Source organism: Centropristis striata, chromosome 3 (assembly GCF_030273125.1).
Source record: "Centropristis striata isolate RG_2023a ecotype Rhode Island chromosome 3, C.striata_1.0, whole genome shotgun sequence".
Classification (NCBI taxonomy): Eukaryota; Metazoa; Chordata; class Actinopteri; order Perciformes; family Serranidae; genus Centropristis; species Centropristis striata.
This window is the reverse complement of record NC_081519.1, coordinates 37,595,697-37,611,165: the sequence shown is the minus strand read 5'-3', so window position 1 is coordinate 37,611,165 and position 15,469 is coordinate 37,595,697. Positions and strand designations below refer to the sequence as shown.

General features: G+C 39.6%; 1 protein-coding gene across 1 annotated transcript in view; it reads left to right on the top strand.

Moving 5' to 3' along the window:
- Positions 1–3,126: 3,126 nt before the first annotated feature.
- LOC131968561 (cadherin-22-like) overlaps positions 3,127–15,469 on the top strand; it is a 164,309-nt gene continuing 151,966 nt past the window's right edge. The window contains exon 1 of the mRNA XM_059329493.1: positions 3,127–3,267. The gene's annotated coding sequence lies outside the window, so the exon portion shown is untranslated. The remainder of the gene's footprint in view (positions 3,268–15,469) is intronic.

Sequence of the window (15,469 nt, the reverse complement as noted above, 5' to 3'; positions counted from 1 at the left end):
ATAACTCATGCTTTCCATGGTGCTGATATGGCATCAGCTTTGAAGCAGCCTTCACCCACTCTCTGCGGTAAGAAAATGAGCACTCGTCCATGGTGCTGATTTAGAATCAGCTTTTATCCAAAGACTATCCACTGTTTGGAAATGATGAGCTATCCATGGTGCTGATTTGGGATCAGCTCTGAAGCAGCTTTCACCCACTCTGCATTCAAAAAAAGATGAGCTATCCATGGTGCTGATTTGGAATTAGCTTTTATCCACAGACTACTGTTCAGAAAGCATGAGCTATCCATGGTCCTGATTTGGGATCAGTTTGAAGCAACTCTCTCCAACAGTCTAGTCTTTGGAAACGAGGTGTTATCTATGGTGCTGATTTAAGACCAGCTTTGTCTCAGCTTTTTTATACAGTCTAATGTTTCCAACAAGGTGGCTATCTCTGGTGCTGATTTGGGATTAGCTTTGAAGCAGCTTCTTCCTACAGTCTAGTGTTTGGAAATGAGGATCATGGATACACGGTTCTGATCTAGGATCAGTTTTGTAGCAGCTTTCACTCACTCCCTGCATTCGTAAAATGATGAGTTGTCCATGGTGCTGATTTGAGATCAGCTTTGAAACAGCTATTCTTACAGTCTACTGTTGGGAATGGGTGCTAGTTTGAGCAGAAGACCATAAACAACAGCTCACAGTATTTTTAATCTTTAATCTCAGGAGTCTGCTATAACAACACAGCCTGGCAGTTACAGTGTTGCAAGTAGCTGCTCTGTACTGTACATGTATTCATGCCAGGTTGATTTATATCGTAGGGCTGTGAGCAAGACTTGTTTTAAACCAGCTCTCCTGATACAGATAAATGAAGAAACTGGGTCTCTCTGAAGTGGTTGCAACCTTGCAGGCTTTTGGTTTTAGAACTGGGCAAAAGCAATATTGGAAGGGTGAGCAAGGATAGAATCATAACATGAGATGGCTATAACACAGTGTAGTGTGGCAGGGAAACATCTCTTTATTGGGAGAAAATAGATTGCCTGAGTAGCCTTTGACTTGTACTTTCCTTTAAAATCATTTCCACATGGGGGATAGAGTATTGTACTGATGAAGTATCCCGGTAACACTACCGTTACTAGCTCTGGACCTTTTTATCCCATGGTCCCTCACCTCTCTCTCTCTCTCTCTCTCTCTCCGACCCTCTCTCACAGCCTTGTATTGATCTTCTGCTGGTTGTGTCTTACAGTACTATATCCACAGATATTTATGTTTGTAGCTGCTGGTCTCCGGTTCCCATTATGGGCTTGAGCGATAGGCACGGGCAGTGTTTCAACACCTCGCTGCTGAGGAAAAATGTAATATTCAAGAGGCATGTCCTTAGTCAGCACTTCCATCCCAGGAGCTGGCTATGTAAAAATGACCAGGGACAGCGAGTATACTGGAGCATAATGCAAAGGTTCAGCTACTAGGGAAAAGGTGATTACAAGACAAAACCTCTTGCTTAAATATGTACATCAAATTAATGAAATTCTGTCCTTTCAAAGAATTTCAACTTGAGTGACAATTTATTTAGCAAACAAACAGTGTTACTTAATCCTGACAGTAAGAAAGGTGATGGACAATATAAAACCTAATGGAAATTAACTGTAACTCTGAAGAGAAATGTGGCAGTGTGCAAAATTGAATCAGCCTAAAAGCCGATTAGCAGTATTTATTAGCAAGAGAAGAAATGTCTCGAAATCCAAATATTATTTAGGCAAATTAACTATGTAAATAACCTGTTTTTATAAAAAAAACATTCTCTAAATTCCTAATAATCAAATACAAACAACATGCATCAATAATGACAATAGTCATAAGATAAAATGAACTATCCAAAAGCAACACCGTGGACATAACTGGTTTCCAAATGCAACAAACTTCCTTGCCCATTTCACTCTACATGTAATTTTCTGCCTGTGGGTCTACAAGTTGAACACTGAATTGTAACCAGCCAGTCATGAAGTCCTTACTTTGGATTAACATGAGAACAAATATAACCTGTTTCTTTCTCACATTTTCTCTCTCATCCTCTGACTCCCCCACCGCCTCCTCTTCCTCTTGCACTGAGTCTCTCTTCCTCTGTGCGGCACCTCTCTGTGAACAGCCTCTGCACGATGGCTTTTAAAATCCTTGTTGGTACATCAGCTTCCTAACCTGACTAACCTTGCTGACTGAGCCCCTGAGAGACTCCAGCTGGCTGTGATGGTGGGTAATCTGCAGCAGGAACATCCCCCTCGCTCTTTATGTCAGTCTCTCTCCCTCTGTCACATTATTGCTCCTTGTCCCTCACTGCATATTTCACGCACACACACACACACACACACACACACACACACACACACTGATTTACAGGTGAACCACTTCAAGGCAGCAGTCATACTTGACGTTTTTACTTTGTCTGATACCCTACGAAAATGTATCTGATTACCACCTCCGGACCTCATCACCATCTATTGTGTTCAAGCATTTATTCAAATCCCCTAGCAATTGTTTCCTACCACTCATGCAGCTTTATTTCTATACTGCAGCTGAAAAACATGGTGCACCCTGTAACTATTTGTAAAATAAGAATCAATGATTAAACTATTGCATTCAACACTGCACATAAAATATAAAATCAACACTTTTGAGGAGGAAAGTTGGAGAATGCAATTGCAAATTTGATAATAGGGCAGACAGAGAACTATGGCAACCCCTTTTTTTTCTTTTCTTGCATAAGCCATACATGCCTTTAGCTCTGAAAGTACTGGATTTGGTCTTTCAGCACTCTGTTTTGGTTTTCTTTTACATACACAAATGCATACATTTTAGTCAGTTGGTTGTAATAATGGAAACACACAAATACCATTATCCCAAAATCACTAGATTAAGGTGCAGCCATACATGCATTTGGAGAGATGTTACTTTTTATGTTGGCTCCGAGGATCGCCATACTACTCTCCCTCTCTCTCTCCTGCACCTCTTCATTTGTAGGTTCCCTCCATCACCACCAGGGGCTTTCCACACCGTGCCGTGCCGAGAGCGGCTTGGCCGTCCCTCTCCCCTGCGCTTATCGGAACGGAGACTCCAGACGCGCAGCGCGGTGGCAGACAGGGCGCACAGAGCGTTTATGCCTCTGATTTTTATCACACAGAGGATCGTATACCTTTCATTCCGGAAAGGAAGTGGCAAGTTGAATAGCCATCACCGCAGTCCACTGACACTTGTCAAGGCAGAGGTGTTTGTTTCCGCCGCAAGATAACAAAGGTAGGACTTTGGTGGTTGTTTTAATCTAATAGTAAAGTTCGCTGTGCCGTGGCTTGATCTTTTAAGATACAACTCTCCTGGACTTGCATAACGCCTTTTGACATTGCACTGGAGGAGTTTTGTGTGCACTGCATTAGAGGAAAATTGCATATATGCAAACACATAGATATGTGTGTGTGTGCTTGTGTGCGTTCGTGCATGCATATGAAGAGGCAGAATAGTCATTTTTGCATTTCATTAAACGTTGTTAATCTGTACTTCAAGGCTGAACATCACCGCCTAACTTGTTGCCACTTCTAACACAATTAACGGCGGGTTAGTGCAGACGGTAATGAGCGCTGCGCCGGAGACCAGTCGTGATTCCGATCAGATGAAATCATTTAACAGGCTAATTATCACGATTCTCAGGTTACAGTGGAGTAGGAAATGGTGTCCGACGGGTTACACAAGCTGTGTGATATGTCTGCACATTCATAATTACGTCGCATACCTTTATTGTATGGCAACATTTATGTGAAATATCCACAGTAAGATTGGGCAGCAGGAGTAGTGTGCGCATGCATCTCGCGTGGCATGGCTGTGGAGATTTAAAAGACTCCTGTTTTAAGAAATTTGCACCTGTAATGAAGAATATAAAATATGCAGGCCAGTCGATTTGTAGCAACAACACTGCAGACTTTCATAAATGAAATTACAGGGGTGTAAAATGACTGCACGCACCTCCTGCACAGTGGGATGCGTTTCCGAGGACTGCAGCCACTTGATGCGCCAACAGGATGCATTTGGGGAAGTTGGATGTGTGCCACTGTGCACTAAAGCCTCGCTGTTGAATGACTGAATTCAGACTTAAAAGCATACTACCATCAAAACAGATTATTTTATCAGGAAACAATATGAATTCGTGTTTATCCGGCTTTGTGATAATCCTGTACAGATCCAGTTGTTGTAGATTAAAACGTTAGTCTCGTTTCACAGAATAAGGGTTGCAAATAATAACGCTCGGTCCTTTTTTCCTTCATGATTATGTTCATCTCTGCTGTGCATGATTCATATTACCATCAATCACTTTCAGTTAAGTCATTGATATGATTTTTTAAAATCATTTTTTAATTTTCCCTGTACGTCTAATGGATATTCACAGATTAAATAAACATCAATAGTTTATTTCCTATTTGTTCAACACATTTTGCTGGACAAGAGCCAAATTTTGTGCAACATGCTTTTTTCTCCTGTTACTCCCTCTTTAAATGCTGCTTCTTGTCATCTAAATCATTATATTTCAATGTTATTTCTTTTAAATTGATTAATATAAACTAACAAACCAAATTACTTGTAGATGTCACATTTAAATTGACTTCAATATAACTCATAAGGCAGTCACTGATGGGGCAAATAAATGGTAATTCATTAGAGAAAAACGTTCTTTGAAAAAGGAAAAGGCTGTGATTTAGCCTTTTGAAAATTCAAAGACACTGTACTGCCCAACATATGTCACAGCTACAAGATTGATCAAATTCCATCCCAACTTAATATTTGTTTTGTAGGGAGGCAGGCACTTCATCTCTGTGGTATCTGGATGAAATACAACCTATTCCCAACAGTAGGACTTGTGTGTGTGCACGCTTCATATCACAGAATATGATTTGTGACCGTGGGGTTACTGTACACTTTAAGCTTGGATATTACTAAGTGACCTTGGCTGAGGTTAGAAATGCTGAAGTTTACTCCTTCAGGGTGTCTGTGTTCTTGACCGTGTGTATTGGCACATGCAGTGTGCCTGTATCAGTGTGTATGTGAGGAACTGTGTGTTTGTGAGGCCGTCGGCATGCCTTAGTTTACCATTTATCCTGAGCTAATTGGTGTTTGGGAAAGTCTAGTCCCAATTGCCAATCAATTACTTTCATTTTCCAATTAGATGCTGATCTGTACACGAATCTGTCAAAGGGTGAGGACCTCCTGGTGAGGACCGTGACCTTTTATTGACCCTGTGTTTGGGGAAATTGATTATTGCAGCTTACAATATAGAATGGAATGGGTTGGTGTAGAGATCAGCAAAATGTCAAGCAGATTTAAGGCTGAATTCATGCTTTAAAGTTATCTATAGTGTTAAGGTTGATACAGTAAATTGTTTTTTATGATGTAGACATATCTTAGAGGCCTTCTTCACATCTGAAGTATTCTGTCATCATTTTAAATATTATCAGGGTGCTTTCTAGATTGCTGCACGTGGGAAGAAATGTTTTTACCACTGTGCAAATACCTCTGAGCATGTTGGTTTTGGGCTTTTACTCTAATATCTTCTTTCATTAGTGAACCCATCTTAACGTAAGTCACAGTGGGCACTTTTTTAAATTACACGAGTCGTTAATTTTTTTTTTTTTTGGATCAGTTTTTTTTTAAATATACATAGACACACACACAAAATGCAAATCTCTTAACTGGGACGTGATAGAGAATATAATATATAATAATATATTCCCTGCATTAAATAAAAAAGGACTACATTTGCCACCTTACTGTCCATTACAGACACGTATCTGCTTTGCATCCTAGACTCATTTATTCAGCCGGTGGTCTAACCAGGGTGTACATTACAAGGGCCATGTAGCAGTAACCCAGATGGCAGAATGGGCTGATTGTGATTTATGTACCAAAAGTGAATGCATTACTGTGAGCTTCTGGAGTCAGTGCCAATTCCAGCCAGGCATTTTCACACATTTTTCAACACACACACACACACACACACACACACACACAAATCATAGATACATGCAAAAACCTTGTTAATACTGATGTGTGTGTGTATACAGTAAAAGTTCTATCTCTCACTTGCTCATTCCGTCTCTCTCCCTCTGTCACACACACACACACACACACACACACAGTACACAGCCCTCCTGAAAAATCGTTTAGATGAAACAGTCCACCGTTGTGAGACATTGATTACCGTTTACCAAGCTGGAGCATAAACGTAGTGTGTAAAGGAGAGATGGCTTGGATAGACAGCAAAGAGAAAGCAAAAAAAGGAGAGAGAGTGGTAAAGACAAAGAGAAAGAGAGGGAGGCTGATAGATGATAGTGCTGTGGCAGTAAAGATGACAGATACAGGGGTAAACCAGGGGATATTTATGGCTAACAGAGAAGGGAACGATTAGGGCCAACTAATTGATCTGGACCTGTGGTTAGGTGCCTGGTTCATTCTCAGAAAGCTTAGTGTACACACTCTCTCTCTCACACACCTCCACATACACATTTTCACACAACTGACCGCTCACACCTGCTGTCTTGTCGCCGGTCAGGGACGGTCAGCCTTTAGTCACTTCATTACCCCCTGTGGGCAGGGACTGCATCAACCATATTAACTCTTGAGCTCTGTGATGGAATCGCTTGGTAGGAGGAGATAGAGAGCTGAGGGCTGTGGACAGGCTCCATGGTTGATTTTCCAGCCCTGTTTGCACCTAATTTCAAGGAGAGGGTTACAGGCAACACTTTGATCCAACAATTTTTAGAGGACTGTGGCTTTGCTGAGGAAACTCTGCTAGTTTTTTTGATGCCTTTGCCCGTGATGAAACGGGCTGCTAATACAGATTTTTGCTGGCATTGTTGCAGCAGTGTTAGAGGTTACATTGCTGCGAGACTGTGTAGGAGCAAGTGAGGTAGAACTCTTTCCTAGGGCCTACCGGTTCAAATCAGCATCATCATGTTTTGCCATCAAATCAAAGAGAGTGAGGACCTTGAACTGGAAAGCTTCATATTTTTAAAGGTCAAAAGTGCCATTATTCTGTCAGTCCCAAACAGAATGAACACAACAAGAAGTAAGCAACAAGAGCAGAAAATGGACACTAACAAGATTCAGACAGCTGCTGAGTCCATCTGTCCTTATGATGCAGTAAAAGCTGTTGATATGGGATCTCTTCAGCCATTTCAAGCCAAAGGAGCACTACTGAATGGAGAGTTCAAACAAAAATCTGAATAAATAGTCTCAAATGTACAGTCAATTAAATGAAGGGCTTTTGGGCAGTGAATTGAAGAAGGGAGTTTTTTCAGCAGACTCATGCATTTTTTAAAAATTGGGATATTTATTTTTATATCATAACAGACTCTTAACTTTCCCTGTGATTCAGAAACCTGCACCCATGTATATAGCAGAGAATAACAGGATCTGCTTTTGAACACAACAATTAGCCATTCTGATTGCAATAGTGAACATATTGCACACTTCATGTACAATACATAGTCGATGGTTGAAGAATATCTCATGTTCTGTTCTGCGAGTATGCTTGTTCTTTGTTCCCGTATCTTTCTACCTGACGTGCACGATTTCCTGCAGGCAGGATTCCATCTCTGGTGATGGGTTCCAGGTAGTCAATCTGCCTCCTGTATCTGGTCTGCCGGTCTAGGTTTGTGCCTCTTGAACCAGAGTAGGAAGAACAACTGCTTTGTAAACAGGCAGTTCTTCACCTGGATGTCACGGTTCACAAAGACTCTTCCTCAGAGTCTGGCATAACCCCACTGGCAGAGCTTATGTGCTGGTGTATTTCTGCATCAGTGTCGGCTTTGAAGGGATGAAGGCTGCCAAGGTAGGGAAAGTCATCCACATATTTGAGGCTGAAAAATTTGATGTGTATTGAGTCACACAAACGCACGTTTTCACCACGAACACGCGTGCGCGCACATTTCCGCACAGACATGAGAGGATTTTTTTTGTATGCACAAGATTAACAAAGGATTAGAGGTGATGTGAAGAAGAATAAGTTATTATCATATTGTTTTGTTTGCTCTTCTCAGATTTATGCATGCAACCCAGTGTGAGAAGAAGCTTTGGGGTCATTTTAATAAGTAAACAGTCTACACTCAATAGTAGTTAATTGTATCCCCTGCTTGGCAAGTGACTGTATTGCCAGTAAATATGAGTTTCATTCTGTTTGACAGGGAAAGCTCATGTTTTTTTAGCTCTTGTCTCATATCCGATTATCTACTGGCAGTATAAGGTGACATTTTTGCAGACTGGAGATGCTCATTGACAATGAATGTCCCTGAAATGAGATTTATGATGGGCTGTCAGTTTCAAAGACCTACAGAGTGACTCAGGTACAGCCATAATAGAAAATGCCTCTCTCCCTGTAGTCTGGTTGGCTCCAAAACTAGACCATGAAACACTTCATTATTAAAATAAGCCTATTTAATGAGTTAATTCGGTTGTTAGTTTAAAGCTGAGTTGCTTTCAGACGCTACAGCAGACATGAATGCCAGATCTTTATCCTTTGAGACTGAAAAATGCAAAAATATTTAGTACAATTGAGAATTTTCTGTAGTTCTAAAGCATTGCGTGTATCAGAATGTTTCCCATGAGAAATAGCAGTAGAAATTCATCTCATATGCACGAAAGTGCAGCATTGTGGCTCAGTCACAAGAGGAATCCACACTTCTGGGTTTCCTCCAGCTGCTCCAGTTACCTGCCACAGTTCAAATGCATGCATGTTAGGTTGATTACAGACTACAGAAAGTCCCTGGATGTGAATGTCAGTACAAGCGAGTGTCTATCTGTGTCAGTCCATCTGTGAACTGGCAACTTGTCAAAGGTATTTTTCAGCCTTCTGTACGATCTATGCTGGGACAGGCTCCAGCACCTTGTGACCCTGAGTAGGAATAAACGGATAAGACAATGGATGAATGAGCAACATCAATACAGGATTTGTATATTTGTCAAAATTACACTCCAAAGCCTTTCATTCAGTGTCTGGTAATGCAGCCTAGCAACAGACAGTTGGCTCCTGCGAGTGGCTAATACATGTTGGATACTTTTGTTTGTCTTTGTCTTCCCCCATCGCTTTCTCTCTCTCCCTCTTGCTCTTTTTCACTCTCATTTCACTCTGGCAGGACTTTAATCTTGTGGATGATGAATAGTTCTGGTATAATGATGTTTGGTGTATAACATTGAACTGATTGCAATAGCACAGTAATATTCTGTTTATCTGGTTTACAGAATACATAATCTTGAGAATCGTGAGAATCAGAAATTAATGAGTAAATTGTAGTGGACATAATGTTGATTTAAAGTGAAACTGTATACTGTCCCATACAGGAGTTGCTACGGCAGGAGCTGATTTATAGAAATGCCATAATCTAGCAAACATGTCAATTGCTTTATAGAATGTAATTGTAGCTCCTTTCCTGTGCCTGATTTTCAGATTTGCAAATTCGAGATGAGTAGTATTGATAACATTATACTTAGCATTTGCATAATGCAGAACTTATGGAGTTATAATATTATTCTAACTCTTGCACTGTTCTAATCTATAACAGTTCCATTATATCTGAACTGACAGAGAACAGCAGGTGTGTGCTAAGTGGCAGCTTTAAGCAATGTGCCTGTAGTTTGCATGGATCTCACATCCTCCGGGCAAAGTAATAACTCTTATTACGGCCCTTTTAGGAACTCCTTGGGAGTGGAACTAAGTTGTTTTCCAATGTGATGCTGTTGGCACCTTGCAGAGGCATAAGAAAAAGACATCCTTAAATAATTGTGGTGAAAGTGATACAGAGCCATTGAAGCAAATCTGTCGGGCATGAGAAAATGAGCACCTTGCAAAGTGTGATGTGATGCAAAAATTACAAGTTTGATTGTGTGCAGTGGATTTTTTCTGTGTAGGTAAAGGGCGGATGATTGAATAGTTTAGGTATGAGTGCACACTGTCGTTTTATAAAATACTCTTTAATGCTCTTTCTTTATACTGCCACCCCGTAGCACACATACATAAAACCAAAAAGGATAAAAAAGTTTAAGTTGTTATGTGTTTACTAAATTATGTATTGAGAGCACACTCTTGGGAATAGTTGTGCAGTCTTACTAATGGTATTAGCTTTTGCTGGGCAAAGCATGCTTACACACACTCAAAACAGCCAGACACTCAGATAAGCAAGCATGTACATACACATCATGCACATTTAGAGTAATACAGTCTAGTAAAAGTGTTTTCCCTTGTGAAGATATTTCCAACTTGGGTAAAAATGTAGGAACTTTATTATGCATTGGCCAACAAATTTAAACTTTAACTACCTTTGCTTCAAATGAATACTATTTACTGCCTTCAGTAGGCAAACCTACGCAACAGCAATCCCCACGGTCATTAATATGCCCAATTTAGACAAAATAAATAAAACCTGATCATTTTAGTTAGGCAATATATCAAAAATACTTCATGTAATGCAGCTTGCTCTACATGTGTTGCAGTAAATTACTATTAGGGGACCAGGGAACAGGAAAAGACCTTAGAGAGCCAAAGCGAGTTTACATGAAGCTGCGAGTGATGTACAGTAGTTGTGTTCGGATAACTGCACAGTCCCTTACCTCTGGTCTTACAGAGTCATCTGCTGCTCTATCCGCCCAGAGGATATAGCATCCCTTAAGCTTTGTGGTGCTATTGGGAATGCCTCTGTTGATATTCTGTGAAAATCGTGATGTTGCGGTTCATTATTCAATAATAAGTGCCGATCCACAGCCGCAGTTCGTACATGTGTGCCAGACACAGTACATTTGCAAGAGAAGGCTGGTAGTGATAGTTGATGATGACTGAGCTTTAGCCAAGCCCTTAGCCCGTGTTTTCCCCCCATATTTGTTTGCGGTCTTGACACCATCTGCTCAGACTTGCAGTCAGTGGAGCTAGATTTGAAGGCCAGCTTTCTTGACGATCTCTGCAGCATATCGGAGATCACTGGAGAGACAGTGCATGTGCAGCCACCTCTATAATGACCGTAACTACTAGAACTGGACTGCAGACGTGTGTGCCTGGATCAGGACATTGTTTATTTTCATTTAACCAACGGTAATGCTACAATTTCATTCAGCAGATGCTTTTATCTAGTTTGCAATTGGCTGTTTTTTTTTTTTTTTTTTACTTTATTGCCTTTATGCACATTTACAGACAATTAACATCACAAAGGAAAACAAATCAAAACATCTTGAGATTGGGTCTCATCTGTCACACAAATGGCACTGTAAAGGGTATTACACATATTTTATCTGGTTCTGTATTCCAAAAAATAATAATAATAAATAAATTAAAATAAATTAATTTAAAAAAAGGGCTAATTTAGATAATAATAGTGTATAAGAGTCTTAAGCAATATAGTCTGTAACTGGGGCCCACCTTCTCATAAAAACAGGTACTTTTAGCTGTAATTGGGCAGTCATATATTCCATCATGTAGACATGTTTTACTTTCTGTAGCCACTGAGTGATCATGGGGGGAATTGGCTGGTTTTAATGAAAAATGTTCTCTTAAATTTAACTTGTTTGTGATTTCCCTCTTTTTGCATGCAAGTTTAAAATTGTTCTGACACAAACCAACAACAAAAAAACCTACAACAACAACATGTTGCAGGGACTATCAGTGTCATCAGTCTGGTGTTATATCATGCATGAAAGTGAAAATGAAGCATCTATTAGATGATATAATCTTAAAATATCCTATGTTCTCTATTGGACATATTGCCCAGCCCAAGATCATTTATAGACCTCTTTACTCTGCAGCAGCCCTACAGGTTTAACTGTGTGATGGCCCACCGTGCACTGGGGTCAGTCTGCTTGAGTTATCACCTTACATCACAGATTATGGTCAGGAATCCATCAATTGAGCTCTCTTTGCTGGACAACAAAGCATTCAGCTCAACCTCCCAGACATTAGCTGATAATGCAGGGTTATAACTCACTTTTTCTTACAATAGGAAAAGCATAATCTCCACGATACCTCATAATGGAACAGAATTCAATAATATCCCCAAGACATGTGCCCAAGAGGGTGTGAAAAAAGCTATATTGTTAAGAAGTCGTGAAACTTTGACATAATCCTCATGGCTCCCTTGGAAGCTGACAAAGAGAAACTTGTATAAAACTCAAATGTGACTTATTCAATGGTATCTCTACGCTTTAATTGTGCTGTGAACGCTCTGTCTCTGGGGTGACTATATGAGAAAATCAATGCTGCAAGAGCTGGCCGAAATGTCACAGAAATGAAATGAAATTAACAGAAATTGATGTCTAATGTGGTACATTGTGGCAGTTTTTGCATTCAGGTGACTGTAATTGGATATGTTATGCTCACCGTTTTGCCTTAATTCAGTCAAGAGCTTTCAGATGAAATGTTCAGCTCTTACATTTGGAAACTGTGAACATAGTTACCCCTCCAATAAAAATGCTGCACAGATTATAAAATGGCGTCTTTTGTGCACTGTCTACTATCTGTCTGTCTCTGATATTTTGTCTCACCCTCTGTTCTTTTCTTGTGCACACAGTGTCTCTTTGTCTCCTCTCGGTTCCTAATTCTTTTTTCAGCTCTCCCTCTTTTCCTTCTGTCTATATCTGTGGTGTGCAGAAGCTCAGTGGTTAGAATTGTGGCCTTACATCAAGACAAGTTTGACAGTTCTTTCTGTGTTGGGTTTACATGTTCTCTCCATGTGTGCGTGGGTTAGTGCTACCTTTTCTTCCCACACTCTAAAGATATCCAGGTTAGATGAAGCAAAATGCAAAGTTCCCTGTAGGTATGCATGTGTTTTTCTGTCTTTATCTGGTAGCCCAGTACATGCTGGGTTAGGCTTCAGTTGTAACCAGTTAAGAAAAAATGGATGGATGGTTTTTGCTACTTTCTCTTGGTTCCTTTGGTCTCTTGCAACCTTCTGTAACATTTCCAACTGCCTCAGCTCTGCTCCCAGACCATCATTTGTCTGCCTAATGACCACTGAGGTGCTATGTTGAGTCATAGTGATGACATATTAAGGTTTATTCCACTGTCCAATTTAAGCTCTGGAGAAAGAGCATGGCCCATAATTTGTTCTTCTATTTAACCACTGCAGGTTTTGCTCCTCCTTCTGACCTTCCCAACTAAAAAATGTAAAGGTCTGACTAGCTTTGTGAACAACTTGCAGCAATGTTCTCGGAGGGAGTAAATAAGCTCTCACAAACAAAATGGAACCAAGAAATGTCAAGGCAATGTCGGCTTTTCATGCACATCAGGGCTCTAGAGCTGTTACAATTTCCAGTTTCTTAGTTAGCATGTTCTTACATGCTACATGCTAATTTATTTATTTATTTCTACTTAGTAGGCATTTGGGGAAAAATACTGAAAGCTAATGAGTAAGTGGTCTAAAGTAAGGTTTGTGTAAATTTAAATCATAGTAACCAACCTGTTGCAGCCCATTTAAATTGACAATTTGTTGTCTTTTCTACTGATGACAACATCATTAGTGTTATATTTTGGATTAAATCGATGGACTAGTCACCATAATGTCACTCACTGGTTTGTGGACTATCGTTTCAAAGTTCAAAGTTTCAAATTTAGCATTTTAGCTATTGCCAACTTACTTTTTTAAGGCCAGAAGTGACCATATTTGGAAGAGAGGGTGGCACTGGAAAGGAGGATGCTGAGTTACAGCTAACATTAACCTTAGCTAGCTGGGTTATCAAAGTAAAGCCGTAATTCAAAATAAACAGCCGAATCCTCAGAGTGTCTTATAGTCAAACGTAATGCTCAACAAGACATTTTTAGGAGACCCAAATGTTACAATTATCTTTCATGATCTGAAAACACACTGCAAAAGGGTCAAAGTTCTAAGACAAAAACACACAGTGTCTATGGAAAATCACGTGAAAGCCATGCCACAAAGCATACCCTGCTTTATCATCTATTTATTTCTAAATGGGATCACAATTTACAAAATGAACATCATGTTGTATTAAAGAAGACCTAAAAACTCATAAAGATCTGACAAGTAGGGTTATATTCTCATAGACTTCTATCCAGACTTCTTTTTGCAACCAGTGCAGTCGCCCCCTGCTGGCCCTAAGAAATAATGCAGATTTAAGGCACTTCTAAAATTCTAAATAATATATAATTAATATAATACTGAATTTGTATAATTAAATTGATACATATACAGTACACAGTAAACTGATATTAATCTACCCTCATTAGCATTCATGTCCTCATACATTCTACTCTATGTAACAGTTTGATGTGCGGCTCAGCTGTGAAGAAAGTATATGAAAGCCATCTTGTGCAACTGACATTGAAGTTACTTATTTGACTATTCATAAATTCATAAATACATAAATAAATAACAGAGTTGATCTGGAATGTTTTCACCAGGCAGAAATGCGTAAGGAAGCCAATATTAGATAAAGTATCAGAAGACATGAAATAGGTGAATGCACTGAAAGTAATCCAGTAAACTGATTTAAAAATTAAACTGACTGGATTGTTCATTAAAAAAAAAGGTAAAAAGGCAATGGAAGAGAAGGAGAAGGGGGTAACTTGGGTAAGATGGTAAAAAAGAAGTGTTATTTTTTGTGTGGGTTTTTTTTAGACTGTTTAATATATTCCTAATCTCCCCATTAGTCCTTGCTTTGGGACTTTCTGCAGTATTAAAAAAAGTATGCTAAGAACCCAATTTTCAATTGAAAGAACATTTCCCATTTTAATGTAGATATAACACTGGAGAAGTTCAAACACCAACACTGGCTGCTCTGGGGAGTCATACACAGGAGCAATTGCTTTTTTACTTTCTTGTACTTTGTCTTACCTTACCTTGTCTTAAAACAGTTTCCTTTTGACAAATATGCAAATAATAATAATGAAAGAAAGTATAATTATGACCTGCTGAAAAGCATGCATACTGGAAATATCACGTTTAAGTCATGATTGACATGATAAAGAATTTGTGTTTTTGTCGTCATAATAAACACATTAGGGTTGATGCTGAGTATTGAAAACAAGGACATTGTAAGCCTCAAGGTCATAGTCACCCAAATTGTGCATCAGTACCTTGATTCTTAGAAACTATGAAAGAACAGTAGAGAAGAGGAAAAGACAGACAACAATATCAGTATCAGATTGGATCATGTGTTGCATGACACTCTCAAGAGTATGTTCCTTCCCAGATTTGCAATCCTACAAAACCTTAAATCTCTTAGCGGCTCAGCCAACAAAGTTAGGAAGGTTACAAAGCAGATCTGCCAAGATGGTTTGGAAAGTTCCCTCTCCAGTGAGCTGAGGCTCTTTTCACAGAGTACTGTTGACGAGACTCTAAAACATAGATAAGTCAGGCTTTTAGATGGAGATTCATAGCAGTCTGATTTGAAGTATCTTTGAACAGTTGCAGTGGTTGTGTCATTTTGTGCAGGAAGGCACTCCCTTACTGGGAATCAC